Source organism: Diceros bicornis, chromosome 1, assembly GCF_020826845.1.
Source record: "Diceros bicornis minor isolate mBicDic1 chromosome 1, mDicBic1.mat.cur, whole genome shotgun sequence".
Classification (NCBI taxonomy): domain Eukaryota; kingdom Metazoa; phylum Chordata; class Mammalia; order Perissodactyla; family Rhinocerotidae; genus Diceros; species Diceros bicornis.
In genome coordinates this window covers 46,811,963-46,828,021 of record NC_080740.1, presented here as the reverse complement: position 1 = coordinate 46,828,021, position 16,059 = coordinate 46,811,963, and the positions used below count along the sequence as shown (strand labels likewise).

The following is a 16,059-nucleotide window of genomic DNA, read 5'->3' as shown; positions in this document are numbered from 1 at the left end:
TTTGTTTTCAAGTTAAAAAAATGGTCAAATATTAGCAGTTTATTTGGTTCAACCTATAGATGAGGTTTTAGTTTGTGTGCTTTTTTCAAGAAAAGTTAAATTCTTAAAATAGCAAGCATGAATATTACCAGGAACAAAATATTATATATAAAAAATGGCTGAAAATGGATATTTTTAAAATGAGTAACTTACAGATAAGGAAAATAAGGCTCAGAGAGTTGAGATTATTTGCCCATGTGGGCAGAGCTGGGCATTAGATGTCATTATGGAAAGCCGGATCTGGCTCAACCTGAAACCCATGATCTTTTCATCAAGGCTCACTGCCCCTTCACTTGTATTCAATGTAGTAGTCCCCCTGATCAAGTTTAGAAGAGAGTAATCGCTGTAGAAATGAACCTTCTCTTGCTCTGGAGCTATTGAAAAGCCTTGGGCTTCTATACAGTTACGTGGCTGCTTGAAATTAAAGAAGCATTTCAGCATGTTGTTAACGTTAGTCGTCTTTTTTAAATGTACAAATAACTTATTTTCTTATTATGAAAGTAGAGCATTGAAAAAATAAAACAGCTAGAAAGTACAGGTAGGCAAAAGAGAAGACATTTGGCAGTCACGATTTCACCGATCAGAGACAAGCACTGTTAACACTTGGGTGTATGTCCTTGTCTCTGGTGCTCGTTTATTTAGCACATGTTTATGGAGCTCCCACTCTGTGCTGGGCACTGTCCTGAGCGCTGGGAGACTTTGGAGGACAAGGAGGCACAGTCTTTGCCCTCTGGTCTAGAGAAGGAGAAAGTCAATAAACAAGTAGATCAACAAATAACATCAACTACAAATTGAGATATTTGAAACAAAGTGTCATAAAAAAAAGAGTAGGGTGTGATCTAGAATGATGGGGTGAGAGAGGAGCAGGGAATATCCTAATTTAGACAAGGGGGACAGAAAAGGCCTTGCAGAGAAGAAGACATTTCAGCTGAGATGAGAATGGTATGTAGTCAGTGATGCTAACTGAGTGTCCAGGCAGAGGTACAGCCCGGGCAGTGAAGGGGATTAGGACATACCACCCAGAATAGGCCTCTTGGGCATGCTGATTATTTTGAACTGAAGGCACTTGAGAAATCGCAGATGCAGGAAGGGCTCTCTGAATTTATGCCCTGCTAAATTTCCTGTGAGAAAGTACCCTCTCTGTCCCAGGAAGAGAACATTCCTATCATCCGAGACAGGGAGTCGACACAAGACGAGTCTGCACACACAAACCTTATGAAAATAACCCTTATTTTCCATTAGTTTCCCCCATGTATTTCCTAGTCACTTTCCTACAATTTACTACTCGTAGCCTACACCTGTTTTTCCTTTGTCTTGTCACATCGTGACAATTTATCACTCTGTTAAAGTGGTGGATAAGCCCTTGGGTCTAACTGCTTCTTTGGGGTTTTCACTTCTTTCTAGGAAGCCCTCCATGCCACGGAAAAATATTAACATCAAATAAAATTTGCTTGCTTTTTCTCCTTGTAATCTGTCTTTTGTCAGTTCAATTCATAGGCCCAGGCACAGAACCTGAGAGGTAGAGAAGTCTTTCCCCTCCTCCAGCAGGAAGGAGGTTGGCGCATTTAATGGACTTTGCAGGAGGCGGAAGAGGAGGCCAGTGTGGCTGGCCTGGAGTGATGCAGGGGACTTGGGCCAGGACCCGTGGTGCCCACTTTCATAGGACTTGGAAGAGAGCAGGAATTATGTCCCATGGAAGCATTAATTATATATATAGTTTTAAAAATAAAAATGGACTAATTCTGTGTACATGATCATTTGTAACTTGTTTCTCTCAATTATCAATACATACATGTTGGGTCCAAAGTCTTTTTCATGCACGAGTGTCCTTACCCAGATAACTCTGCCTGTGTATTGCTCTCTCACTGCCTCTGTAAGAGAGAGAACTAGACTATTTCTACCAATATAATATAAATTAGGAAAAAGAAAAACTGCCACTTCCCTGTATATAGGTCTATAAAAGTTGTTTCCCTGGAACTGAGGAAAAGCCCATTTACCCATTGTTGTAACAGGAAAAGATTCTTTTTTGTTACTGGTCTGTCCTCTGCCCCCTCTGAAGCCTAGGCGGAGGATAAAGTGAAATTTGTACACAATGTCAATATCATCAATTAAATTGTAACACCTTAAAATCACATTATCTATCTCCTCTTATTTTCTTCAGAATCTTACATAACTCAATATTCAGACAGAGCTATACTCTGATTTCTCCAAGACATTAATATGCCCATCTGCCCTTCAGCTGGTAGATCAGTGGAGCTTTTAGGGAGATAAGTTTCCTTCATGTCACTGTGCTCTTTTTGGTCACTGTCACTATTTTCAGTTGATAATCACTGAATGGCCACAGGGAATATGGCTCATGCTAGTGCTGGGAAATGAGTTGCTTTTCGAGTTTCAACACTGTGAATCACAATATACAGTGCTGCCAAGTCCAGCTTCAAAGGCTCAAGTGAAAAAGACCACGTTTCGAGAAATAAGTACAGCAAAAATGATGTGGCGTATTTTGGGTGGTACTTGATGACAAGCTTGCCCAAGACAAAGCAAACAAACAAAACAGGCCAGGGACCATTTTATACCTGGTGGGCAATTTCCCAGGGTTTATGCAGGCCTCGGAGAAGAGAAATTCTTTTCAGGTTTGTGTGCTGGAAAGCTGTGCTCATTTGTGAGAAAAGGCACCTCCACCTTCTCACACACCCACTCTGAGGGAAAACCACCCTCGACCCCACCCAGCTGGGATTCCCCACTTGAACCACTTTCTGGTAAAACCCAGATCTGAGATGTGACAGCTGGCTCTAGCTGTAGTCCTATGAGCCCAGAACATTCCGCGATTGGTGTGTGTATGTGTGTGTGTGGGGGGGGGTGGCCACACACACTGCAAATCCAGACCAGTCTGAAATTTAGAAGATTTGAGACCATTATAGTTGGCAGTTGTTTTCCTGAATTATCATAAGGAAAAAAAAATCAAATTAACCCAAGTAGGTTATTGCTTTTAATGGATTTTCTTCAAATAAAACCTAAGTTTCCTGGCCATCTGTCACACATGGAGAGAGGAAGGCTCATGAAATGTTTTTTTTTTCTTTTGGGAGGAAGATCAGCCCTGAGCTAACATCTGCCAATCCTCCTCTTTTTTTTTGCTGAGGAAGACTGGCCCTGGGCTAACATCCGTACCCATCTTCCTCCACTTTGTATGGCACGCCGCCACAGCATGGCTTGACAAGTGGTGCGTTGGTGCGCGCCCGGGATCCGAACCGGGGAACCCCAGGCCGCCGCAGCGGAGCGTGCTCACTTAACCGCTTGCGCCACAGGGCCTGCCCCTCATGAGGTGTATTTTATTAAGCAAGTCTGAGGCCCATAAATGGGACAAGAAAACTGCCACGTATGATTCAGGATCTAGGGAAGCTGTAAGATTCCAAAATGGGTGACCTCGGGTGCAGCATTTGAATGGATGGATAGAAACCAGTGTGTGGCTTTTCTCCACTGCATGGCTTCCAAAAGCATGGGAGACTCTATGTAGTTGGGATAACTTAGAAAGCAATGCCCAGTAACACTGAAGTCGTCCTTAGAAAAATGCAGGGACTTTTCACTGGCTTAGGAATCTTGAACAATTCAGTAGATTTACTTCCAGGAGATTATTAGGAAATGGCAGGTTTGAGCCCCTGAAACTCCTGTGTGCAAGGCTGATATGAGAAGTGACTTTGGTCCCTTATGTCTTTGGTTCCAGGGCAATGGGTACTGGCTGTACGAGTCGAGGCCTCATCGAGAATTAGACGAGGGTTCCCTATGCTACTGCAGGGCTGAGAGGGCCCGCACTGGCCGCAAGAGCTGGGCTGGGAGAAGTGGTGGATGCGCTTAGTTCAGCCTCCGAGACCCTTTGGAAGGCCCTGGCAGCCCTGTGTGAAGCTTTGCTTCACAGGGCTTTCACTTTTCTAGTCCCTTCTCTGAAAAGGAAACTTTTTCTGGAAATGTTTATTTTTAGGAAATAAATTTACGGTGTTAAGACATGTTTCCAAGCCTATTAAGAAAAGCCCAGTCCAGTGATACAGGATTATTTACCTGGTTTCTCATTCAGATTTTGGCCTCACTTGGTCCTAGATAATGGAAACATATTTCAGATATTCTAAGATTTGAGGGACCTAATGAAATAGTAGAGTTTACTGATGTCGTTGTGCTATTAACAAGAAATAGTAATAATCTCAATTATCCCACATTATGGGCTCAGGAGTCATTCTGGATATGTAATTTTTCCAGATTGCTCTGTAGTTGTCTAGGCTTGGGAACTGATCTCCTATTTTTGGTGGTGGGTAAACGTACTAACTGTGCTTTGATGGACATCTGTTTGAACTATCATAGACTTCCTTTTCTAGATCACTGTAGACCAAGTGAAGCGCACGTGGTCATTTGTTAAAGACACTGTTGTGAACTTCAGCCAGTTTCTGAAGGTGCAGAAAGTATGAGCTTAGAGAGGAGATAGCCTAGCATAGCGTCAAATTCTGGCTCCTCTACTAACTAGCCCTGACTTTTGGTAAGTTGCTTCTCTTTGACTTAGTTTCACTACCTATCAAATGGAGTGGGGTGGGGTGGGGTAGGATACGCTTTGCAAACTTTCAACTGCAGGGAGTGTAATAGACCAAGGACCCCAGCGCTGTGCTCTGACATCTGTCACCAGGGTTCACTGAAGCCAGGCCCCCACGGCTGCTCCTAGCATACTCAGTGTGGCAGAGATATTAAGGCAGACCCAATCCTGGGCCACATGGAGCTCCTTTGTTTGCTGTGGCTTGAGGACTCGATGGCTTTGCTTAACTGACCCTTCCTGATATTTCCAGCCAAACTTCTGTCTGTCTCTTCGCTGGGCGCAGACTTGCTTCATGGTCTGAGGGCTCTCCCAGCCTAGTCCGGCTTTCTCCCTTTTTTGCCTCACACAAACATTTCCTCTAATATAGGGTTGTCAGATTAAGCAACAAACAACAAGGTGTCCAGTTAAATTTGAATTTCGAATAAACAGTGGATAATTTTTTATCATAAGTATACTTTAACTTTGAGTAGACTCATATTTTATCTAGAAAAAAATCTTGGCAACTTGAATCCCATCTTGGCATCCGATTGTTGGAGACCTGGTCTAACGTAGGGTGCGAATAATTATACCTACCTCAGAGGTAGACTTGAATGAGTAAAGGATGTAATTAGGGCTGGACTTGGCACAAAATTAGTGCTCAATAAATGGTAGTTAGTATCAAAGTCAGAGGGTTGATCAGTACTGAATGGGCTCTCCTTGAGTCTACCAGCCTTTCCCCAAGGCGATAGTGGGGACTGGTTGGCCTCCAGGCATTGCACCAGGTACACGGCACCTCCAGCACACAGAGTGGCCTGGTGTTGGCACTTGTGGGGCTGGGAGGAGTGTGAGTGACCCTCTCAGCAGAGCAGCTCTGCTTTCTTTCTGTCTGAGTGAACGCTGCCGGGCTCCCCCTGTTTCCTCTCCACCAGCAGCCATTTCTCATCTTTTCTGCTCTTTTTCTTTTATCATCTTCTGTTTGTCATTGCTTTATGGCCATCATACAAAGAACCAGGCCTGGTTGTCAGAAAACCAGAATGCTCTTTCTCTTCTGGCCAATCTCTAAGAGTTGTGTTTCTCGTTATTCTTCGTTTCTCTTTTTAATTGTTTGGTTTACTTTTGCCTTTTTATCACCAGTGTTGGCTTTCTTTTCTTTCGAACTCTCAGGTTCTGCGGTAGTCTGGTTGCTTGAGAATTCTGGAGGGTTGAAATATGGATAACGGGGGTGACGTAAATGAATTATAAAGGAATAGAAACTAATGGAACAAATGAGAAATTTCATTGTTATCTGGGAGAAGCAGAGAATTTTTAAGCTCAAAACAAAACGACTTGAATGCTTGGAATAGAATCTGGGTGTTTGAATCTTATGTTAGGACCAGAGTCGTATGAGATATTCAATAGCAGTAATAAAATAATTGATTTACATTTCCCTAAAATCTAGAAAATAGTAATTTCAAAATACTGTGTGAGGCTAGCCCTGGTGGCCTAGTGGTTAAGTTTGGCCCGCTCTGCTTCAGTGGCCCAGGTTTGTTTCCCGGGTGCGGACCTGGGCCACTCGTCTGTCAGTGGCCGTGCTGTGGCGGCAGCTCACATACCAAATAGAGGAAGATTGGCAGCAGATGTTAGCTCAGGGCAAATCTTCCTCAGCAAAAAAACCAAAACAACAACAAAAAAACTATGTGGACATCAATTAATTCTTATCAAAGATAATTTTGTAATGAATTTGTTCCCCTCTTAAAAGCAGCCTTACATGTACATTAAACTTCCTCATACTGGTGCAAATTACCAGTGGCAAAACTATAATTACAAATACTGGTCTTCTAATTGAACTTAAACTTCAGGTCTCATTAAAGTCATAGGATCATAACACTGTATGGATTTTGAAAGGCTATTGAGCCCAACACTTTGCCGTGAAGCAATGGCAAGTTGTCCCAACAAGAGCAAAATCAAACTTATTCAAAGTTTCTGGAGAAGGTTTGCATAACTTGAGGCAAAATATAAATTCTTGTATATTTAACAAAAAGATGCAAATTGAGTTAGTTATTTAAAGAATGGTTATATTAGTCTTGTCCATGTAATAGCTTGTTTGTGATATGTTTGATGGTTAATGAGATGTGCTATATCATGTAGTCTACAATAATTTTAATTTTGGGAGTCATTTGGAATTAGGTTTTGTTTTTTTTCCCAACTAGTTATGAGATTTTTCAAAGCATTACACTCTGCATTTAGGACAAACTCATGAGGGATAGTGTGTGGTAGCGAGAGGCTGGGATTTTGAATCAGAACACCTGGATTCAAGTGCTTTTCCCAGCAATTTAGTTCTTGGGCGAGTCATTTAGCTTCTCAGAATTTAGCTTCCTCATCTGTAAAATGTTAAGGCTAATATGCGCCTGAACTTTTCATTTTTTTACCAGATTTTTCTGTGGCTTGAAGGCAGATTGAATAAGAAAGGACTTTGTAACAAGTTCCTGTTACTATCTGTATGAGCAAGACAATGTTCATATAATTTGTCACTCATAACAAGAAACTGCAGGTTTGTTGTTAATTCCACTCAATTATGAGGCGCTCATCTTCAACACAAATGATTCTTAACTAAGTTAAAAAAAAAAAAACCATAAAGGGAAAGTATGCATACAACATTCCTGCTAGGCGAGGCTCAGGCTGTCTTCCCACGATGCCATCAACAGCAGCAACACGGAGCACTTGGTGACACTGTTACTGTGTCACTGTGCTTATTATCTCATTGACTGCTCCCAACAAACCCGCAGAATTGTCAGTCATTATGCCCACTGCAGATGATGTGACTAATGCATAAAAAGATAGGGAACTTTGCCAAACCTCACCATTAGTAAGTCATGGAAGAAAAATTTGAATCTAGAAATTTGGGTTCTAGAATCCATGCTCTCAACACTTGATAACTTTGCATTTGAGCTCACAACTCTCTAGGTTTAGGAATATTGTCTTCACTGTGCATCTCTTCTTCCAGAACTCCTGGGAATACCAAGGTCCTTTGGCTGGGCCAGGTCTAATCTAAAAATGCAAAATTTTTCTTGTTGTTCTAACGGGTGAACGGCACAAATTTTTGTGGACTTTACTTGATACTGTAGGGGAAGAAAAACTTTTCCCCTACTCTCTTAGGTTCAGTTATTGGGGCCTGTGAATTAAATTGACAAAAGGTATGCAGATTTTACTGATGTTAATAATTTTACATGTATGAGGGACTTCATAGAAGTGAAAGCCCCAAAGAAGCAGTTGGACTTGGAGGCTTATATACTTAACTTAGTGGGAGAAACAGAGAGGGAGAAAAGGCACTTACGGGAAAACAAATCACTTTTTGGAAAGATAAATGGGCCGTTAGGAGACTAGATGGAGATATGCTAGTCTTCTGACAATGTCTGTCTGGATGTGATTAGATTAGAGTTCTTCTCAGGAAGGGGATTTATGACAGTTGAGTCCTTTTGGAGGCTCTGCTTTTAGGTAGATAAGGGATTTCAGGGACTCACATGCCTTCAGCTCAAAATAATCCTTACGCCCAAATGGCATGTTTTGGGATGGCGTATTGTTATCCCCTTTAGTATGTTTGACTGAGAACTAAGTTCTCAAGTTACCTAATAAATGTGATATTTAGAGTTATCATAACTTGGTGCAATCTGTGAAGACAATCTTATTCCTTTTGCAGCTGGTAAACAAATCCCTTGTAGGGAGGGCTTCCTCTCTTTGGAGGCAATGCATGGAGAAGCCCCCTGGGGACAGAATGTAGGCCTCCAGGCTGGGAGGCTGGCTGGCTGGAGGGGCTGCTGCCTGTGGTGCGTGCTCGGGGCAGGTCACATGGTGTGAGCAAGAACCCTGGCAAAGGGCAGACTCTGAGGGATGGGGAAGAGGGGGAGGGAGAGGATGTGATAGCACAGGCTGGACAGTGCAGGATGAACACTCTCCCGGGACCTCTCAAATCGCCAGGCAATTGATACGTTCAGAAACTTGTACTGGCTCTTTTGAGGAAACTGATGAAGACAGTGGTGTCCAGATCACCAGTATCCACAGACACAGAAATGGCACTACGAGGAAGTGAAAAACGGGGGCAGTAAACCTGTCAAACAGAAAAACACATTCATTGTGAGCAAAAACTAAATATTAAAAAAAAAAAATAAACCACGCATGTGATGGTTAATTTTATGTGTCAAATTTACTGGGCTGAGGGATGCCCAGGTGGCTGGTAAAACATTTTTCTAGGTGTGTCTGTGAGGGTGTCTTGGGAAGAGATTAGCGTTTGAATCAGTAGACTGAGAAAAAAAGATCACCCTCACCAATGTGAGTGGGCATCCAATCCTTTGGGACCCAAATAGCACAAAAAGGGAGTGCGAATTTGCTCTCTTTTTGAGCTGTGACATGTGTCTTCTCCTGCCCTTGGACTTTGGAGCTCCTGGTTTTCAGGCCTTTGGACTCAGACTGAATTACACCACTGGCTTTTCTGGTTCTCCAGCTTGCAGACGGCATGTTATGGGACTTGTCAACCTCCATAATTGCGTGAACCAAGTCCTGTAATAAATCTCCTCTTATATATCTATATATATATCCTATTGGTTATGTTTCTCTGGAAAACTCCAACTAATACAATGCGCTAGGCCATATAGGATGCCTTAATAAATTCCGAAAGGAATAATATCATCCAGACTATGTTATCTGACTATAATTGTCAATAAAATTAGAAATCAGTAACAGAAGAATAGCTTAAACATCTCACATGTTAGAAACCAGATAACATTACTAAAGAACTCTTAGATTTAAAAAGAACGCATACATTTAAAAAGAACCCAAATTAGGAAATATTTGGAACTAAATGACATGAGAGGTGAGGCACTTGCAGATATGGAACATCACGGACCGAAGTCGGGCTGACCTAAATATCTGAGGTGCAAGAAGGCCAACACAGTCAAGAGTGTTTAGGCACTAGAATCAGCCCATTGCTAGAGAATTCCAAAGCCTCGCTTTCAGTGTTTTACCAGCAATAATGTTGCAAACTCTTCACTGAGCACGTGCACACCTAGATGCTTGGAATACACACACTATTGTGGAAGGATATGTTGTTTGTGAATTATCACTTGGGTGACCACAACTCCTGGATATCCTGGAGCAGTTCCGGTGTATGCCTGCTGTCCTGACGAAGTTATCAATAGCACTACTCTTTACTGTCAGAAGGGTCATAGTGTGGATGACAAATTATGCCATCACCCTAATGATCAGTAGTCACTTAAGTTGGCCATGATCTGGAGGTGTTATTTTTGTATGAAGTAATGTATTTGTAAAATTATTATTACAGTTTTCTTTTGTTAATTGTTTTTGTTCTTATGTAATTGCTCCATTTTTACCATTTTGATTGATTTGTTCCTCTCCTTTAATTCTTTGTTATGGAGCTTTTTTTTTTTCCCATGGGAAAATTGGAATGGATGAGGTGGGCAAGCTGTGGGGGACTTTGTCCTTCCAAATGGAGTATGTTCAAAAATGTCTGAGTCATATTTCTCTGAGACTCCCTCCCACTCGTGAGGCTGACATCCTGTTTCAGTGCATTTTCATTTCTGAGACAGAAGAGAACATATCTCAAGATTCTTAACATTTAAATTCTGCCAAGAAATTTATTTTCTTTGATGTGGATGCAGTCTATTTAAATTTCACCACAGGTGCAGAAGAACAGCGAGGAATACAAAGTAGAACAAATCGACCCGATTCGTCACCTAGGGCACGAGAGCCTCCCCGTTCTGGGAGCCAACAATGTGGTGGTTTCAAGGACTTCTGCCTCTGGTTTGAGAGCACAAACATTTCCTTACTTCTGGAGATGCTCTCAGCTTATGATCTGCCTTAGACATGCTCTGCTGAGTTTACATCAGTGGAAGTTTCCAGTTGAAATGTGCTCTGGCATCTCTCAATGAACATTTTTATTCATGCTCTGTATTGATGATGGTTTACACCTATTCTTGCCATTAATAAATCTGGAATGGGCATAACCAGTGTATTGTGCAACTATCAAGACAAGTCTTAGGTCACGTCCTCAGGGCTGAAAAGAAATCTGGGGTGGCCTAAAGGAATTCAGGGCCTGGCCTGACCTGCATGCAATGTTGGTTTCTTCTTCCTATTTCTCAAAGCACGTGAACTCGGCTTTTGCTTGCAATGAACGTTCCCTTACATTTCTAAAGGACCTCATGGTTTACACGTAAATTGGATTAAACCATTTTACCCTGTTGTAAGTGAGTGGCGCTAGATTCCCAAAGCCACCACCAGAGATTTTAATTCAGGAGATCTGATGAGGGGTCTCACCATCTGTTTCAATAAACATCTACCTCCCTAGGATTCTGTGGTAGGCATTCCTTGGACCACATTGTTTTTGTGGGAGGGCCGGTGCCTTTAATCCCATTATGAGTTAATCCCTGGGGAAGCATGGACTTGCTGACTGGAACAGCCCAATCAAGGAATTCCTCCTCAGACTGGGCTCATGGCCTCAGAATCATCAAATTCAGAAAGAGGGGCAGATGATAGCAATTTTGTTGTGGACCCATGTTTCCTTCAGGGCCAGAGTAAGTTAGGAGAGCAGTGCGCCTATAACAGCTTGAAAGGTAGGTGAGACTTGAATACCAAGGAAAATGAGCAGTTAAACTTCGTGTTCAATCTTGGGCAGTTCTTGTGTCCTATCTGATTAAATTAGTGTCTCATCCGGGAATTACAGTGTCTAGTTATACTGTTTGGTGCTGTATTCATTATTGGTGCCAAGTATCAAAAAAAAAAAATATTATCAAACATGAAATAAGAAAGTGTTTATGGGATCCTAAATACTTAATGAACACAAAATTCATAGGAGGAAAAACTAAGTTCCATGCTTGTTCATTTCTTCAAACCAGGGTGTAGGTAGTACAGGTGTGTAAGAATAACAACATCTATGTGATGAGCTCCCAGATTTGAAAGGAAGCAGAACTGTATAAGGCAAGTCCCCCTTGGCTAGTCCCAGCGGCATGGCTTCCTGAGAATTATTTAACCTCACTGTCTCAGGTCGTGTTTGTGAAGGTGGAAGCAGAGGGTGAGAGTAACATATTTTGTCCTTTACAAACGTCATGAGTTGATTTATTAATATTTACCCAAATGTCAGGAAGTCTTTCCTACGTGAGAAGCCTGACGGTACCCAAACAAAAGACTAAAGAAAAAAGATAAAAAGAAAAAAACTAAACAAAAGATAAAAATATTGCTCTAGAAACAGATACACCTCCTATTTTTTCCGGAAGACTGTGTTCCTGGTCCTATGTGTTCACCTCAGTAGCAGATATGATCATGTGCGACTGTTTACTTGGAGCAGAACCAAATAGAAAGCTGATGGCCTTTCACACAAATCTATTCAAGCCATTATGGTTACTCACGTCAGGGAAAATGCAGCTCTCTTAGTGCCAGCATCATATTATAGTGTTATCCCATCCTATAGCTGCAAGGGCTTTACAAGTGTCCATATTTTATATTCATCACGACTTCCCCAAATAACATTTAGCAGACTTTTGACCTTCATTAGGCTCCATGTAAAAAGGGAAGACTCTAGTTCTGATTGGACCCAGTCATGGTCTTTCCTTCCCTGGCTACATCAGGGGAGGGTATATTTCCAAGATCTTTCTGGAGACTACAACTTGATGTAGAGTTTGGATTCCCACCCAATTTAATACTGTTTCCCTCAAACGGAGAAATGAATCAATTGCTCAGGAAAGTTTACACTTGCTCCAAATGACCACCAAATTCATCTCACTTTTGGACACCTATTTTCATATCACTTTTCTTTGAAACTAATGATTATTCCTGACATTGAAAGTCCAAGGAAAACTATCAGGAGCCTTGAGGGGGTCTCAAGCCCCTCAAAGAGCCCATGTACAGTGTTATTTTCTTATAAAACTCATTCAAAATCCATTTGGGCAGTAGGATCAATACAGTCACAAGCCTGCAAGACAGGCCTGGCTGAAGCTGAATTTCATGTTAGAGAAAACAATGTGAGAGGAAAGCATCAATATCTTGTACTACTCACTGATCATACAAAAAGATGTAAAATACAATTGAAAATCTCTTCTCAGTTTTCCTAAGAGTTAGAAAACGATGACAGAAAATGGATGTGTATGCTGACCCAAAGGTTATTCACTTCTTTTACCAAGATTGCAATAGGATTCTGCTCCCAGGGAGGCATTTGAACCCGGAGGAGACCAATTTACTGGGCTTAGCCCACTAGGTCACTGTTGGATGAGGTGACACAGGTAGAAATCACCTGGTGTTTCATTGCAAGTTAATCCCTCTTCCTCCTTGTTCTTTAATTTTCTTTACTCCAGGGTGACTTCTGGATGTACACAGCATCTTATTCAGTTCAGAAGCCACTTGGCTTTGATTGTGCAATCAGTACACTGCCTTCACTTTTCTTCTGTCAGTAAACTACCTCTCTGGAACAACTGCCTGGCAAACGAATTGGGTCACAATATGCTTGTCTGTAAAGCCGACAGCACATCGCATCCTCCACGCAACGTTACACAGATCAACAGTGTCCGAGTCCCAGCGTTATCATGTGACGGTTGTTCTTACTTCTTAGTTTAGCAAGAAATGGCTTAATCTCCCATGGGCAAGTTTAACCCTTGAACAGAAATTTGCCACATTTAAAAATGAGGGACAGTGCAGTGGAGGAAATGCAGATTGCTCGTTGACCACTGTTCTCTCCTGAAATAGTCAGCGGAACCATTTAATGCCAAGCAATCTAGGAAATTTTTTCACACCTCCCTGACAGCTGATGGGCTCTGACTGACTTCCTAACTGAGCGTTCACTAAATAAATAGGATTTTAACGAGTCCAATGTTCATGGGGAGGCAGACTGGAACCTGTGAATATCTCATTTCTTTTATGGAAGTGCAGCTGTAAGGGCACGAGTCCTTGCTCTGCATTCAATCTAAAATCACCCATTGAAATTTTAATCTTTCAATAGAGAATAAATGTCAGTTATCATGATGTTTTCTTCTGGGTTCACCCACATGGACTTCTCCTCCCCAAGGCTGACCTGGCTGAGTGCCTAGCCTGGTGACACCAGAGATAGTCACTGAGCCATTGATAGAGCATCACTCACCTGCAGACCAGCCTGCCACTTGGTGGCAAGACTATTACACTGGATATCTTCCAGCATGAAGGGGGAAGAGCTTTGTCTTCTTTGGATTAGATATGTGTTCTCGATATTAATCTGCCTTCCTTGCCCATAATGTTGCTGCCTTATTCGCCATGATGGTGATTTCACTCCACGCTCCACACCATATTGCTTCGGATCAAGAAGCTCGTTTCACAGCAGAAGAATTTCAGCAGAGGGGAATGCCCATGGAATCCACTGGTTTTTACCACATACTCCATCACTCAGAAGCTTAATAGGACAGTGGCACAGCCTACTGAAGCCCTGGTTAGCTGCCAGTTAGGAGAGACACCCTGAAAGCAGGCGGTTCTATTGCATAGGATGCAGTAGATGCTATGAAGCAGAAACAAATAGACATGGGCCTCTCCTACAGCCATGGGTCCAAGAGTCAGGGTTGGAGGCAGCAATGGCTCCTTTCACGATTACAACTCATAACCCATTTGCAGAATTCTTGCTTCCCATCCTTGCAGTTTTGAGCTCTGCTGGTTTGGAGATTTTGGCTCCTAACAGAACAAATGTTTCCATTGAATTGGAAGCTAAGACTGCCAAATATTCATTTTCATCTACTACTGCCCATGGCACCAACAGGCAACCAAAAACTACAGCAGCAACAACAAAAAACAACAGAAAGAAAAAGAAAGGCTCTGAGAATTCAGACCCTTCAGAAATAAAGATTTGGGTCACCTCACAGGTAAAGAATCATGACCAGCTGAGGTTCTTTCTGAGGGCAAAGAAAAGATGAAATGGGTAGTGTAGGAGGGAAGATGGTTATAAATATATCTTCGTGATTAGTTACAGAAATGAAGACTATAGCAGCTATGCATATTTTCTTCCTTACTTTGTGTGTGTGTGTGTTTGAATGATATATATATTATAAATGTGTGTATGGTAACAGTTTTCTTTCTCCGTTTAATATTTTATACAAGTTTTGTTGGAAGCTAACTTTACAATTTAGTCATCAGAGAACAGAATATTCAGATGGCACTGTGACCAAATTTGAGGAATAATTAAGATAATTAATTTTAATTATTTTATTTTAAAATTTATTTTATTTTTTTTTAGGGAGCCGAGAATTCATTATTTATCTCATTTTTGGTCCAGTTACATACAGAAATGTCCCCTGGAGTTTCAAGACCAGCAAGAAGATAGGGCCAGCGCCAGGGAGAGGAGAAGGGGGTAGCTGGCAGTGCTGGATGGAGTCCTGGGGGAGGGTCCACGCCCTCTCAGGGCGGGAGCTGGGACAGGCGCAGGTGCAGGATTGCCTCCGCCAGCCTCAGGTACTCAGCTGTCTTCTTCATACCCTCCCAGCAGGCAGGGGATGGGTCACTGGGAACTCCCTGAAGCAGGATGTGCACGCTGGCCTGGCAGCCCTGCAGAGCCTCAGGGTAGGCCCCTGCCTTCTCCTCAAGCAGGGCCTGGGTGATGAGCTCTGTGGCTTGCCTCAGCTAGGCAGGCGCGGGCCCTCCCTCCTCTTCCTCCCCACTTCCTCCCGCTGCCCTCCTGGCTCCCTAGGTTCCTGGTTCAGCCTTTCTGACTCTGCCTGCATCGCTGCCAGCTCACCTATGTGGGTAGGAGTGGGGCCTGCACCTTCTTCCTTGGAGAAGGGGTGGAAGAGAGCAAGCTCAGCTTCGGTGAGGGGGGCCTCGGGCAGGGGCCTGGAAGCCTCCTCCCTGCTCCCACAGTTCAGGAGGAGATCCAGGGCCTCCTGGGTAAGGCTGGATGGCCGGGTCCGCTGGCACCTCCAACTCCTCGAGGCCCCTCCTCTCCGCGGGGAGCGGCTGGTGCAACCAGGGTCCTCAGGCGGCGGCCGGGGCTCGTCCAGGGACGGTGTGGGGATCAGAGGGAGCGGCAGGATGTGCAGGTCCCCGGACACCTCCGAGGGCCGCGTCAGCTCCCCACGCCGGAAGAGCTCCTTGAGTTGGGACCTGTTGAGCGCGGGGATGTGCATGGTGAGGGCAGCAAGTCCTCAGGCCCTGTCGCCGCTCCTGGATCACTGAGGCTTCCAACCGGCCAGACATCTGGGTGCGGGGGAAGCGAGGGAAGCGGGGAGCTCCTGGAGGTGGCGGAAGAGGGCGCGGTGGGTGTGGGCCAGGTCTCCACGCAGCTTGCCGAAGTCGCTGTGCCGCAGGCAATGAATGTTAGGACTTTGCATCTCAGCATGTTCAGATAAGGGTGAGAATATCTTCCTTTGTATGAAGTATAGTTGTGTCTGGTTAGACAGAAACATAGAGTGCTGTTCAAATATGTACAGGGTGTGGATGGCTGCCGAGTAGCCCACGGAGTAGATAGTAGCTAGTTATTA

The 16,059-nt window shown here is 43.3% G+C and overlaps 1 pseudogene; it reads right to left on the bottom strand.

The window, feature by feature from the left end:
* Window positions 1-14,857: 14,857 nt before the first annotated feature.
* LOC131404833 (sorting nexin-15-like) lies at window positions 14,858-16,059 on the bottom strand (annotated as a pseudogene).